The sequence below is a fragment of the Macaca mulatta genome, chromosome 1, assembly GCF_049350105.2.
Source record: "Macaca mulatta isolate MMU2019108-1 chromosome 1, T2T-MMU8v2.0, whole genome shotgun sequence".
Taxonomy (NCBI): Eukaryota; Metazoa; Chordata; class Mammalia; order Primates; family Cercopithecidae; genus Macaca; species Macaca mulatta.
This window is the reverse complement of record NC_133406.1, coordinates 206018724-206034614: the sequence shown is the minus strand read 5'-3', so window position 1 is coordinate 206034614 and position 15891 is coordinate 206018724. Positions and strand designations below refer to the sequence as shown.

General features: G+C 38.4%; 1 long non-coding RNA gene across 5 annotated transcripts in view; it reads right to left on the bottom strand.

The window, feature by feature from the left end:
- LOC106997660 (uncharacterized) overlaps nucleotides 1-15169 on the bottom strand; it is a 35524-nt gene extending 20355 nt beyond the window's left edge. For 2 of the 5 annotated variants that reach the window (XR_013404258.1, XR_013404257.1), the window contains exons 1-2: nucleotides 15035-15169; nucleotides 13310-13395 (exon numbers count right to left, since the gene is read on the bottom strand). This is a non-coding gene — a long non-coding RNA (uncharacterized LOC106997660). Of the gene's footprint in view, nucleotides 1-13309; nucleotides 13482-15034 lie in introns of all 5 variants that reach the window. The other 3 variants (XR_013404256.1, XR_013404254.1, XR_001443856.3) reach the window with 2 other exon arrangements.
- Nucleotides 15170-15891: the final 722 nt, after the last annotated feature.

Sequence of the window (15891 nt, the reverse complement as noted above, 5' to 3'; positions counted from 1 at the left end):
ATCAGTTGTACAAGTTAAATAATACCTTTTCAATTAAATTCATTTTCTTTTTAAATTAATCAGAGTCCATTTCTTGCTTTTAACCAAGAATCTTGAGTGGTAAAAAGCTTGTATAGTTCTCTGACACAGTCCATAAATGTCATTATCCAATCATTCATTAAAAGGTTGACTAGAACAGACTAGAACAGTCTTAATGCAGGCAACCAGCAAGCTTTTGGAAACCACACTTGAAAGTACTTTGACTAACTAATATCACATACACGACTGTAATGACACGTGGTAAATATCATGACTATTCATTCAACAAACACTTACAGAGGGCCTGCTATATTCTAAGCATTGTACTAAGCTCTGGGAATTAGTAGAAAACAAAAAGATCTGATCTCTGTTTATGAGGAGCTGAGAGTCTAACGGGAAAAGCAGAAGTTAAATAAGCATGTAAGATCACAAAATATAAAAATACTATGAAGGAAAATAATTTCCCCATGAGAAAGAATAAGAAGAATATCTAATTTACCAGAGGATTCAGAAGAAATGGAGTCTAAAGTATAAGTGGATATTGGGAATAATCCAGGAAAAGAGAAGAGCATATACAAAATAGCAAAATAGCTAATGAGAGAACCTGAGAAACCTCACTATACAAAACAGATAGAGACACCGGGTAAACAGCAATCCTATTACTGGGTATATACCCAAAGGAATATACATCGTTCTATTATAAAGATACGTGTATGTTCACTGCAGCACTATTCAAAATAGCAAAGACATGGAATCAACCTAAACGCCACTCAATGATAGACTGAATAAAGAAAATGTGGAACATATACACCATGGAATACTATGCAGCCATAAAAAGAAATGAGATCATGTCCTTTGCAGGGACATGGATGGAGTTGGAAGCCATTATCTTCAGCAAACTAACACAGGAACAGAAAACCAAACACCGTATATTCTCGCTTATAAGTGGGAGGTGAATGATGAGAACACACGGACACCCAAGGAAGGACCGACACACACTGCGGCCTGTGAGGGGTGCTGGGGAGGGAGAGCATCAGGAAAAATAGCTAATGAATGCTAATGAATGCTATCACCTAGGTGACAGGATGATCTGTGCAGCAAACCACCATGGCACATGTTCACCTATGTAGCAAACCACACACTGTGCAGGTACCACTGAACTTAAAATAAAAGCTGAAGAAAAAAACAAAGAAATGTTGGGTAAATTTTTACAAGCAACTTTTCAAGTGTAGCACTGAGCTAAAAATAAAGACAACAAAACTAAAGAGGAAATTAAAACTAAAATGAATATGTGGGTACCAATGCTTTTGTTGTTGTTGTTGTTGTTGTATTTGTTTTTGTTTGAGACAGAGTCTCACTCTGTCGCCCAGGCTGGTGTGCAGTGGTGCAATCTTGGCTCACTGCAACCTCCACCTCCCAAGTTCAAGCAATTCTCGTGCCTCAGCCTCCCAAGTAGCTAGGATTACAGGTATGCACCACACTCGGCTAATTTTTTGTATTTTTAGTAGAGATGGGGTTTCACCACGTGGGCCAGGCTGGTCTCAAATTCCTGGCCTCAAGTGATCTACCCACCTCAGCCTCCCAGAGTGCTGGGATTACAGGCGTGAACCACCGTGCCTGGCCTACCAATGCTTTTTGTTGTCCTGCTTTTGGTAACAAGGGGTTGGCTTCCAATGATGATGTAGGAATAAGGCACAAGGCTTTGGGCCCACTTGAGGAGGTTAAACTGAGTCTCCTGCATAAAGCCAGTACACAATCTGTCTCTCTCAGCCCTGGTTCTAGTAAGAGGAAAAATGCCTCACCAGAGATTTGGTAACCACTGCTCTACATGATATAGAGTTCAATTTTCTTTTTTTTTTTTTTTTTTTTTTTTTTTTTTTTTTTTTTTTTTTTTGAGACAGAGTCTTGCTCTGTCGCCCAGGCTGGAGTGCAATGGTGTGATCTCAGCTCACTGCAACCTCTTCCTCCTGGGTTCAAGCTATTCTCCTACCTCAGTCTCCCAAATAGCTGGGATTACAGGCACCCGCCATCATGCCCAGCTAATTTTTGTATTTTTGTAGAGACGAGATTTCACTATGTTGTCCAGGCTGGTGTTAAACTCCTGACCTCAGGTGATCTACCCACCTCAGCCTCCCAAAGTGCTGGGATTACAGGCGTGAGCCACTGCTCCCAGTCTAGGGTTCAATTTTCTACTCCTTGCAAAGTTCACATACCTCCAATCTGAGAAATTAACATAATAAAGAGTCCTTGTCTAATGTGAACCTTAGGGTACCTAGAAGAAACTGACAGAAAATTATTCTTGAGAGATGTTTCCTCAAGCCAGGCCACATGGAAGTTCCATTTCTAAAAGCCCTACCATGTCTGAACACCAATCCAAAATGACAAGATACACCAGAAAATAATGCACCATGAATGGGAGTATGCAAAAACAATATACAGAAGAATTTCACTTCCAAACACTTCAAATCATTGAACCATTGGTCAGGATTTTAAATTCATGTAATAAACCAGGTGCGGTGGCTCACACCTGTAATCCCAGCACTTTGGGAGGCTGAGGTGGTCAGATCATTTAAGGTCAGGAGTTTGAGACCAGCCTGGCCAATATGGTGAAACCCCGTCTCTACTAAAAATACAAAAATTAGCAGGCGTGGTGGTGCACACCTGTACTCCCAGCTACTTGGGAGGCTGAAACACGAGAATCGCTTGAACATGAGAGGCAGAGGTTGCAGTGAGCCAAGATTGTGCCATTGTACTCTAGCCTGGGCAAGAGAAAGAGACTCTGTCTCTAAATAAATAAATAAATATAAAATTTATGTAATAGTTTGAATTACTGGCTTCAATACTTTATCCTTCCCTGCATCCACACCCTTGCCCTGGCCCCACTGTAGGCAGAGTATACTTTTACACCTTTCAGCTTAGAGCTTGGCTAGGTGCCTTGTTTTGGCAAATGACTTGAGGAGGAAGTAGCCATGGATGATTCCCGGACTCAGCTTTAAGAAGCCTGAATGCTTCTGCTTGTTCTTTTGTGCCTCTGCGATCAACACAAGAACTTCCTCGGGGTGGCTGCTGCCTTTCAGCCAGGGCCCTGAATGAACACTAGAAGCAGAACTGCCCCAACTGACCACAGATCTACAGTAAAAAGTGGAGCCACATCGGCTGCCCCAGTTTTAGGCAGAGGCCCCCAGCTGAGCCCAGCCTAGTTCCAGCCAGTCAACAGACTCATAAAAATATGTGATTTTTGTTTTAGGCCAGTGAGTTTTGGGGTGATGTGTTATATAATATTATTATGAAAATATTCATGTAATATGAATAAGTATGCTTTATATTATTGAGAAAAAAACAAAAAGGCACCAAAAGTGACGAAAAAAAGGTGTTTTTCTAAGTCCATGGAGAAAAAAATCTAAATCAAACACAGAAATAATTTTAGAAGTTATTGAATTTAAAAGCTAATGGAGAATTCTGCTTCTACTCACAAATGACACTTATATGCAAACTTTCTTCCAACCATAAACAACTAGAAAACCAGGCAAAATATATGAAGCAACTCCTTTTGGACATTGAACAATAGGCAGTGAAGAACTCTGAGAAAAGGGAAATAAAGTGAGCCGTACCATTGCCCCAGTTACTTGTGAAAACAGTTTCCAGGCTGCAGAGCAGGGAGAGAAACCCAAACAGAGACCCACAGTCTTGCTGAATTGAAGAGAAAGAGCTCAGAATTCAGGGAGGCAAAAATGTCCAGACTTTCTAGGACAGAATACCACAGAAGATGGAGCTGCACAGAGAAAGAGAGTTCCAGAGATCTTCAGAAGGGTACCCTTGAGTGTTTTCCTAAGTAGCAATCACTACATGTATAAGGTGAAACTCCTAAGGCAATCATCAATAAAAAACTATAAGCTGAACAAATCCTGGAGCTCCACAAGGCTAATAGTTCATGTTTGCATCTTCCAGAGTGGAAAAACCACAGAATACACGGGGCATTGGATAAAGTCCTGACATTAGCATCACATAGGAGCAGGCTAAATTAGCCCCACACGAAATGATCCTCTTGACTCACCCTAACAAAACTAAAAAGCAAACCTCAAGAAGATCTAATATCCCAAGTGGCTCAACTGCATGGCAGAGCAATTCCAATATTTTATAAAGGAATACAACAAAACCCAGCATCCAAAAATTATAACTTACAATGTCCAACACTCAATAAAAAATTACCAGGCATGCAAAGAAGCAGGAAAAAGTGACCCAAAACCAAGAAACTATTTAATAAATAGAAACAGGCCCCTAAATAACAGAAATGATGGAATTAGCAGAAAATGAATTAAAAGAGTCACTTTATAAATATAAAAATATATTCTCAATGATATAAACGAAAACATGAACATGCTGAAGAAAAAAAGGAAAATAAATTTTAAAGACCAAAATGGGATTTGTAGAGAGAATAAAATGCAATATCAGAAGAAAAAAAGTACATTGGATGAGATTTACATTAGAATAGACACTACAGTAAACATGAAGACACACCAGCAGAAACTACTAGAAATGAAGTGTAGAAAGAAAGTCATTCAAAAAGATTGAGCAGAGCATCAGTGACCTATGAGACAGTATCAAGTAGTCTAACAAAGAGAAAGTCTGAGAAGTGAAAAGAGAAAAGAGGGATTAGGAACAGCATTTAAAGAAAAAAAATGACCAAAAAATTCAAATTTGATGAAAATAATAAACTCACAGAATCTCAACTAAGAAGCTCAATGGAGACCAAGCAAAATTAATATAAAGAAAACCACACCACGACACATCATAATCAAAACTTGAAAATCAGAAATCTTAAAAGCATCCAAAGAAAAAATATGACACACAGAGGAACAAAAATAAGAATGAAAGAAAACTTCTCATCAGAAACTAAGCAAGCCAAAATCAAGAGCAACATTTTTAAAGCTAAAAATAAAAAGAAAAACAAACAACTATCAGGCTAGAACGCTAAACCCAGAGAAAATATATTCTAAAAATAAAGGTGAGTGATATATGCTACAACATGTATAAAAACATTATGCTAAATTAAGGAAGCCAGTCACAAGGACAACAGATTGTGTGATTTTATTTTATTAAATGTCCAGATAGACAAATCTATAGAGACAGAAAGTAGGTTAGTGATTGCCTAGTGCTGGGAGCTTGAGGAGCAATGGGAAGTGACTGCTAATGGGTACAAAGTTTCTTTCTAGTATTAAAAAAATGTTTTAAAATCATGCTGATGGGTTACACGGCTCTGTGACTATACTACGGACCACTGAATTTGCATACTTTAAATTAGTGAATTGTATGTTATGTGAATTATATCTCATCAAAGCTGTTATTTTTTTAAATGAAAGCTAAACAAAGACATTTTCAAACAAGAAAAAAACTAAGGGAATTCATGCCAGCAGATATGTACTACAAGACATGTTAAATGAAGTTCTTCAGGAAGAAGCAAAATAATACAGATGGAAATTTGGATCTACATAAATGAATGACGGAGAAAATATTGTAAATATGTAGGTAAACATAAAAGACACTTTTTAAAATCTCATTAAAAGATAACTGTGGCTGGGCACTGTGGCTCATGCCTGTAATCCCAGCACTTTGGGAGGACAAGGCAAGAGGATTCCTGAGTTCCAGACTAGCATTGGCAACATAGGAAGACTGCATCTGTACACACAAAAAAAATTAGTCCAGCGTGGTGGCATACACCTGTAGTCGCAGCTACTCAGGAGGCTGAGGCAGTAAGATCGCGCAAGCCCAGGCCTTTGTGGCTGCAGAAAGCCATATACGCACCATTACACTCCAGTCTGGGTGACAGAGTGAGACCTTGTCTCAAAAAAACAATAAAAATAAAAAAGATAATTGACTGTTTGAAGCAAAAAATAATGTTATATTATGATGTTTATAGCATATGTAGGAATAAAACATGATAGTAATAGCTCATAGGCCAGGAGAAGAAAAAAAATAGAAATATACTATTATATGGTTCTTGTATGGGAAGCAGTATAATATTGCTTGAAGGTAGAATGTGATAATAAGTTAAAGATTAATATTGTAAGCCCTATGGAAATCACATTAAAAATATTTTTTAAAAGAGGTATAACTCATAAGCTAGTAGTAGAACTAAAACATAACCATGTAGCTTCCACTTCCATAAAGATGACCTAGGGACCTTAGGACCAGAGGAATGACATGAGATGACAGAGTTCACTGGATTTTCTTTTGGCCTCAAAAATCCCAAATTTGGAGGTGAAGAAGCTGGCAACCTTTAAATGCCAACAGGCACAGACCAAAAAAAAAGCTCCAACAAAAGCCTACTCTCTTTAGCCAAAGGACAAGAAAATGGCAGCACAGAAAGAAAGAAAACCTTTAGACAATAACCAGTCTACTCCAGGAAAACACCAAGAAAAAACCGTATAACTCACAATGTTGTATATGTGTACATTTGTACATAACGTTGTACAGTGTAGCCACACTCCTATCTATACTAGCAAATATTGAGTGAGGAGCCTAGACGTTCACCTTCATTAGGCTATAACAAGGTGCTTCCAACACCCCTGTCAGTGTGATGTAGAGAAAGCCAAATAGGGAGCCAGGAAATAAAAGATATACATATTTGAAAGGAAAAAATAAAATGTCCCTATTTGCAGATGACATAATTGTATATGTAGACAACCATCTCTATTTCTATACAATAGCACTGAACTTAACATTAAAGTTAAAAATACAATACCACTTACAATCACCCAAAAAAATTGAGGTGTAAATCTAACAAAACAGGTGCAGGACTTGTTTCCTTAAAACTACACAATGCTGCCAGGTGCAGTGGCTCGTGCCTATAATCCCAGCACTTTGGGAGACCAATACAGGCAGGTGAACTGAGGTCAGGAGTTCGAGACCAGCCTGTCCAAAATGGTAAAACTGTCTCTACTAAAAATACAAAAATTAGCCGGGCATCGTGGCGCATGCCTGTAATCCCAGCTACTTGAGAAGCTGAGACAGGAGAATCACTTGAACCCGGGAGGCAGAGGTTGCAGTGAGCCAAGATCACACCACTGCACTCCAGCCTGGGTGACACAGCGGGACTCCATCTCAAAAAAAAAAAAAAAAAGAAAAAGAAAATACACAATGCTTATGAAAAAATTTTAAAAAGAGCTAAATAAGTGGAGAGATATGCTATACTCATGGATTGGAAGATTCAACAGAGTAAAGATGATAATTTTCCCCAAATTACAGAATTAATGCAATTCCTTTCAAAACCCCAGCAAGTCTTTCTATACATAGAGACAAGGTCATCCTAAAATTATATGGAAAGGCAAAGGAACTAGAATAGCTAATAAAAACATTGGGGGAAAAAGAATATAGTGGGAGAAACCAGTCAACCCAATTTCAAGACTTATCACATAGCTATATAATCCGAGCCACATGGTGCCATGCAGGGACAGACACATCAGTGGAGCAGAATAGACACTTCAGAAATAGACACACACAAATATTCCCAACTAATTTTTGAGAAAAGCAATTCAATGAGGAAAGATAGTCTTTTCAACAAGCAGTGCTGTAGCAATTGAGCATTCATAGGCAAATAATAATAACAGTAATAATGCACTTCAACCTAAGTCTCACACCTTATACACATGGATCATGGACTTAAATGTAAAATCATAAAATTTTAGAAATGAAATCTAGGGCTAGGCAAAAAACATTCTTAGGCTTGACACCAAAAGCATGATCTGCAAAGGGAAAAACTGATGAATCAGACTTCATCAAAATTAAAAACCGTGTGCTTTGTGAAAGACCCTGTTAAGAGGATAAAAAGACAAGCTGCGGAGAGAACAAAATATTTGCAAACCATATATCCAACAAAGGATTAGTATCTAGAATATATAAAGAACCCTCAAAACTCAACAGTAGGCCAGGTGCAGTGGTTCATGCCTGTAATCACTGCACTTGGGAGGCTGAGGTGGGAGGATCACTCAAGCCCAGGACTTCGAGGCTGCAGTGAGCCATGATCACCCTACTGCACTCCAGCCTAGGCAACAGAGATCCTGTCTCAAAAAAGAAAAAAACTCAACAGTAAAAAAAAAAAAAACCCAAACAATCCAATTAAAACGTGGGCAAAAGATGTGAAGAGACATTTTACTGAAGAAGATATACAGATGGCAAATAAGAACTTGAGAATGTACCCAACATCATAAGCCATCAGGAAAACGCAAAGTAAAATCACAATGAGGCCGGGCACAGTGGATCACACCTGTAAGCCCAACACTTTGGGAGGCTGAGGCGGGTGGATCACCTGAAGTCAGGAGTTCAAGACCAGCCTGGCCAATATGGTGAAACCCCATCTCTACTAAAAATACAAAAATAAATTAGCTGGACGTGGTGGCATGTGCCTATAACCCCAGTTACTCGGGAGGCTGAGGCAGGAGAATCACTTACACCCAGGAGGTGGAGGTTGCAGTGAGCTGAGATTGTGCCACTGTCCTCTAGCCTGGGCAACCTAGCAAGTCTCCATCTCTAAGTAAATAAATAAATAAATAAATATAAATGTAAATGTAAATAAAATCACAATGAAATATCACTATACACCTATGAGAGTGGCTAAAATAAAAAATAGTGTCAACACTAAATGCTGGGAATGATGCAGAGAAACTGGATTCCTCATACACTGCTGGTTGGAATGTAAAATGGTACAATGTTTCTAGAAAATAGTTTGTCAGTTTCTTTAAAAAGTAAACACACAACTATTACATGACCCAGAAATTACACTCCTGACATTTATCCCAGAGAAATGAAAACTTTTGTTTACCAAAAAAAAAATCTGTAGACAAAAGTTTGTAACAGCTTTACTCATAATAGCCAACAATTGGAAACAACTTTAATGAGGGAATGGTTAAACAAACAACAGTATATCCATACTGTGGAATACTACTCAGTAATAGAAAAGGAACAAACCATTGATACATACAACAACCTCAATAAATTTCCAGAGAATTATGCTGAGTGAAGTAAGCCACTCCCAAAAGATTAAATACTACATAATGTCATTCATATAACATCTTCAAATTAAGAAAATTATAGAAATGGAAAAAAAGTAGTAGTTGCCAGGGGTTATGGAGAAGGTATAAGTAGAAGGTAGGCAGGTATGGCTATAAAACGGCAACATGAGGGTGCTTGTGGTAGTAGAAATATTCTATATCTTGACTATATCAAAGTCAATAAATTGGTTGCAATATTATGCCATAGTTTTGCAAGATGTTACCACTGGGAGAAATTAGATAAGGATTCATGAAATCTCTCTGTATTATTTCTTACAATTGCATGTGAATCCACAGTTATCTCAAAATAAAAGTTTAATTTAAAAATGTAATCATACAAAATAATTAATTCAAAAGGAGGCCAAAAAAAGGAAAAAATAAAGGACATATAGGACAAAGAGAAAAAAAATAACAAGATGATAGATTTAAATCCAACTATATCAGTGCTTACATTAAATGCAAATGATCTAAGCATTCCAATTAAAAGAAAGAAATTACAAAATTGGATAAGAAAGCAAGAGCCCACTATATGCTGTCTACAAGATACTCACTTCAAACATAAAGACATAAATAAATTAAAAATAAAAAGAATGGAGAAAAATATACCACACAAATACTAACAGATAACTATATTAGTGGCTATATTAATACCGGACCAGCTAGACTTTAGAACAAGGCATATGACTAGGGATAAGCGGGGCATCTCATAATATAAAGGGATAAGTTCAAGAAGATGTAGCAATCCTAAATCAGTATGCACCTAGTTACAGAGTCTCAAAAATACATGAAGCAAAAACTCATAAAATTGAAAGGAGAAACAGATCTACAATTATAGCTGGAGATTTTAGCCCTCGCTTTTCAGTGATTGATACAAGTAGACCAAAAAAAAAATAGTGAAGATTTAAAAGCCTCAAAGAATACTATGAAGCAACTCAACCCAACTGACATTTTTACAATTCTCCACTTATTAAGCACAGGGTATACATTTTTTTTTAATTCACATGAAACATCACCAAGATAGACCAAATATTAGACCATAAAACCAGTCTCAACAAATTATAAAGATTTGGATCATGCAAATTATGTTCTTTGACCACAATTAAATTGAATTTAAAACTAAGAAAGGTACCTGGGAAAAACAAAACATTTGGAACACAACACAAAGAAATAAATCAAGGGTCAAAGAAGTTACAAGAAAAATTAGGAAATATTTTAAACTAAATGAAAATGAAAACACACACAAAATTTGTAGAATGCAGCTCAAGCAGTGTTTAGAGGAAAATTTGTAGCTTTAAATGCTTATATTAGAAAAAAAGAAAATACCAAAATCAATAATCTAAGTTTCTACTTTTAGAAGCAAGAAAAAAAAACTGATCCCAAAATAAGAGAAAAAAATAATAAAGATAAGAACAGATGGCTTATGCCTGTAACCCCCGCAATTTGGGAGACCAAGGCAAGTGGATTGCCTGAGTCCAGGAGTTTGAAACCAGCCTAGGCAACATAGTAAGACTCTGTATCTATGAATAATTTAAAAATTAGGTGGGCATGATGGTGTGTGCCTGTAGTCCCAGCTAATCAAGAGGCTGAGGTAGGAGGATCTCTTGAGTCAGAGAGGTCAAGGCTACATTAAGCTGTGATCATACTATTGCACTCCAGCCCGGGTGACAAAGAAAGACCCTGTCTCAAAAACAAAAAACAAAAAAAGAACAGAAGTCCTTATGAACAATAGAGAAAATCAAACCAAGCTGACTTTTTAAAAATAAATATAAAGATAAATAAAGTGGATAATCCACCAGCCAGATTGATCAAGACAAACAGAAAAAGACACAAATTACCAATATCAAGTATAAAAGAGTACAGATCCCATAGGTATTAAAGGAATAATGATATATCATGAATAACTTCATGCCAACAAATTCAACAATATAGATAAAATGGGCACATTATTTGAAAATACAAACAATCAAAGCTCGCTCAAGAAGACATAGATAACCTGGACAGTCTTAAATAAAGTTCATAGTTTAAAACCTTCCCACAAAGAGAACTCCAGGCCTACACGACATCACTGATGAATGCTATCAATCATAAAGAAAAAGCATTAACACTTCTACACAAACTCTTCTAGAAAACAGAAAAAGAAGGAACGTATCCCAACTTAATTTGCAAGCAAGCATCTGCCTGAGTAAAATAACAGATACTCACAAAAAAGAAAGAAATTACAGACTACAGCCAGACATGGTGGCACATGCCTGCAATCCCAGCTACTTGGGAGGCTGCGACAGAGAACTGCTTAAACCCAGGAGGCGGAAGTTCCAGTGAGCCAAGATCATACCACTGCACTCCAGCCTGGGTGACACAGCGAGATTCCATCACCGCACCCCCAATACACCAAAAAAAAAAGAAATTACAGATTAATATCCTTTGTGAACACAGACACAAAATATTCTTATAAAAGTGTAGTGATATATAGAAAAGATAATACAGTATGAATAAGTGGGCTGATTCTTGGAATGCAGGATTGGTGTAACATTATAATATCTGAAACACATGATCATCTCAAAGGATGCAAGAAAAGCATTTGACAGAATTCAACACTTGATGATTATAAACTCAGTTTTCTAAGAATAGACTTCCTCTATCTGGTAAAGAGTGTCTATAAAAAACCTACAACTAACATCATACTTAGTGGTAAATTAGGCAAGGATGTCTGACCACACCACTTCTGTTTAATATTTTACTGTCCAGTGCAGTGAGACAAGGAAAAGGAAATAAAGTGATATATCTTGTAAAGGAAAAAGTCAAATTATTTTTATTCTCAGATGACATCATTATTTAGAAAATCCTAAGGAATATACAAGAAGATACTAGAAATAATAAGTGAATTTAGCAGGATCTCAATTTATAAGGCCAATATACAAAAATTAACTATATTTTTATATACCACAAAGGATCATTGGAATCAGAATTTTTAAAAACACTATTTGCAATAGCATTGAAATCATTTTTTAAAAAACTAGGCATCAATTTAACAATATGTACAAGACCTCTACTCGGAAAACTATGACAAATGGTGAAGAAAATTAAAGATCTAAATAAATAAGATAGATACCATGTTCATGGATAACAAGACTCCATGTTTTAAGATGCTGGTTCCTCTGAAATTGATTTACAAATTAAATACAACCTCAATGAAAATCTTAGCACGCTTTTGGATAAAAACTGGCCTAGAAAAAGAACAAGATTGGTGTATATACCTTACCTATTTTCAAGATTTACTGTAAAACTACTATGATCAAAAGGGTGTGGTATCAACATAAGGATAAACATATAGAGAAATAAAACAGAATAGAATCCAAAAATAGACATATACATATATAGTCAGTTGATTTTTGACAAATATTCCAAAGTAAATCAGTGAGGTCAGGATTTTTTTTTTCATTAAATGGTGCTGGAACAATTGGATATGGAGAAAAAAATTAATGTCAGCCTATACTTCACACCATGCATAAAAATTAACTTAAAATAGATTTAAAAGCCTAAACGAAAGAGCTAATAATATAAAACTTCCAGAGAAATTCTTGATTTAGGTAAAGATTTGTGACATTGAATTCTTAACAACACAACAAGCACAAACCATAAAAGAAAATAATGATAAATGGAACTCCATAAAAAGTATTAACTAAAAGACATGAAATGATGCTCAATACTAGTTGTTAAGGAAATGCAAGTTAAAACCACAATAAAATGCCACCACAAAACCCTGTAGACAACCTAAAATGAAAAAAACTGATCACACCAATAACATGGGTGAATCTCAAGAGCATGCTCAATGAAACAAGCCAAACACAAAAGATACCATGTAATTACATTTATATGAAATTCTACAAAAACAAAACTTTAGTGAGAGAAAGCAGATGAATAGTTACCAGTTTCCTGATCTATAAAGTGGAGGAATCATCTCCGTAAGTACCTACCTTCTTCACAGGGTTGTTGCAAGTATTAAATGGGAATTAAATGAAATAACCTCTACAGAGCACAGTATCATACACATAAGTGTTCAATAATTGTTAGCTGTATTTTTAAATGATTATTATTGTGGTAGAGCCTGCTAGGATTCACTTATGTCATGTTGCCCTCTTCTTCCTGATAATGCTGCTGGACCTCATTTCTAGACTCCTTGAATCTAGGAGAACTACACAACTAGTTCTCACCAATAGAATTAGAGTAAAAATGATGTGTGTTACCTCTTAATAAGGTAGTTAAGGCTGCGGTGCCTTCTCTATGCTCTGTTTGCTGGAGGATAAAGAGGATCCAATGGAGGACTCAGACCCTAGAAGACAATGGAACCACAGCATGACAGGGGCCTGAGTCCCTGAATGACTGCCTGGAGCAGAGCTGTCCCCATTGCACTGGACTCTGAAATAAGCAAAAACCAAACCTTTATTGTGTTAAGCAATAGAGAGCTGGGTTTTTGTTTTTGTTGTTGTTATAGTATTAGTCTAACTAACCCAATATACCCAGATATATGTATAACCATATACAATACTGCTCTATCCTTATCCTTCCTACTTTGAACACAACTCCTCAAAAGCCGTAGTTCATACTGAGCTCAGCCTCTCACTCTTCAGTTTCCATTCCTGGCCCTATACTTGAACCTACATTTTTACTTCCTGTTACAACCTGAGTCTACAATCATTGATGAGCCAAATCTCCACCAACAGTCCAGGATGTTAAGTAGCACATCTTTATCGCTAGGCAGGGAGGCACAATCAAATGAACATGGCTTGGTGTTTCAAAGACCCAGACTGAAATCTCTGCTCTACAAATTACCAGTCACATGGCCTTGGCCATGTGATATCATGTCTCTGAGCCTCAGTGTCACTATTTATAAGATTGGGATAATAATGTCCTCTTCACAGAGTTGTTGTGAAGATTAAACTAGGTAATGGATGTGTAAGGACCCAGCACAGCCTCTGACACACATGAGTCTCTTGGTAGACCCAGAATTACTTTCCCAATTCCCAAAGACTACTAGAGCTGACCAGGCTCCCAGGGGCCAGCATACCATACAGAGAAGCCTGTGGATTAGTAGAGAGATGCACTCTCAGCCCCAGTAGAAGTGGCATCTGCTCAGCTCTCTTTCCTGTACCCATGGAAACAAAAGTAAGTACAGACCTCTTACTGGAAATATTGTAACAACCTCCTCTCAATCACACACTGACAATACCACCACCAACAGCAACAGTCTGATGATAGGTAAAATCTATTGGGTTTATTGTGTTGTACACTCCCCATAAGAAAGTTGAGATGCTAGAAGCACATTTAATTTTCACAATAATTCTATAAGGTACATATTCTACAGATGAGGAAAATAGGGCCCAGAGAAGTTATGTAACCTGCTGGAAGTCACACAGCCACCAGGTAGCAGAGCTAGAAATTAAATGTATTCATATGTTCAATCTTTCATTGATTGGGTCAAGAAATTGTTTCTGCCATGTGCCCTGTGCCAGGTCATACACCGGGCCTGAAGACACAAAGATGCAGAGACACAAAATCCTCAAGGTGTCCCAGGGGAAACAGATCACGACTCATTAGCGACAGTCCCATGCAGAATGCAGCCTGTGCCGTGGCAGTCCCACTCTGGCCCCTTCCCCCAGCCCTGCTGCCTCCAAAAGCTGTGGAACCCCAGCAGCAGCCCAGAGATGTTTCCTGAGGCTGCTGTTTTCCTTGGCCCTGAGGTGGGAGACAGTGTGCCCAACAAGGTGGAAAACAAGACAGAGGGTGGGGGAAGTAAGAGGACAGCAAATCTCCCCACCCCATCAACCTGTCTCTGTCACTGGTGGAAGCAGGGATCAGAGGGGGCTGCCTTTCCACCCACCCACCCACCAGCCCGTCCAAGCCATTGTTCCCTTGTTGTGACAGGGGGTTCAACTGGGGCCCACGGACTGGGGGCTTCCTCCCCAGCTCACCGTGCTTGGACAGCTGGAGGAAACAGGCGGCTGGCCGGCCAGCTCTCCACTCCAACAACAACAGGCTGCCCGCCCACTGGCAGCCTCGCTGGGGGCCCAGCCTGGAGCCAGAGAGGCCACCCCACTCCACCCCGTCACTGGCAAAACATGTTTTCTTGTTTTCCAAAGGGGAGGAGGAGGAGTGTACCCACGCTGAGCAAACACAGACACTGATAAGCATGGACAGGCCTGGCTGCCAGGTGGGGCTGCAGAGGCAGGGCCAGGACCAGGCTGGCCCTGGAGGTCATTCTGGCCAGCCTGCCAGGTTCGGAGTCAGGTCGGGGGACAGAAAGCGCCTGCCACGCCAGGAATAAAGCACCCAACCACAAACCTTTCAGAGAAAGAGAAGAGACTGCCAGGCCACAGATATAATCACTGACCTCAGAAGCACAGCAGGCTAGCCTTCAAGAGCTGGAATGCTCTACCGGGTGCCTGCTCCTCGGCCAGTCTCTATGCCAGTCCCTTTGCCAGCAATATGCTTTTCAGTGCTTGTAGAGACCATGAGAAGTATGGATTGATGCCCATGGCCTTCTTCAGATAAGGAAATAGAGGTTTAAAGAGGCTGAGTGACTTGTTCAAAGTCACGCAGCAATTGGTATCCAATTGGGATATTAATTTTTATCTGTCTGACCACAGAGTTCATGTGCTTTTCACCATGCCCTGGCCAGTCCCAGAGCCCTGTATATTTGTAGGAGTCTTTAGTTTACAAAGCACTTACCAGTTTATTGTATTAGTTTCCTAGAGAGCAGCTGCAGAAACCATCATCAACCTGCCAGAGCTTTTATCAGAAAGCTCACAACAGACCAGTTAGGTTAATG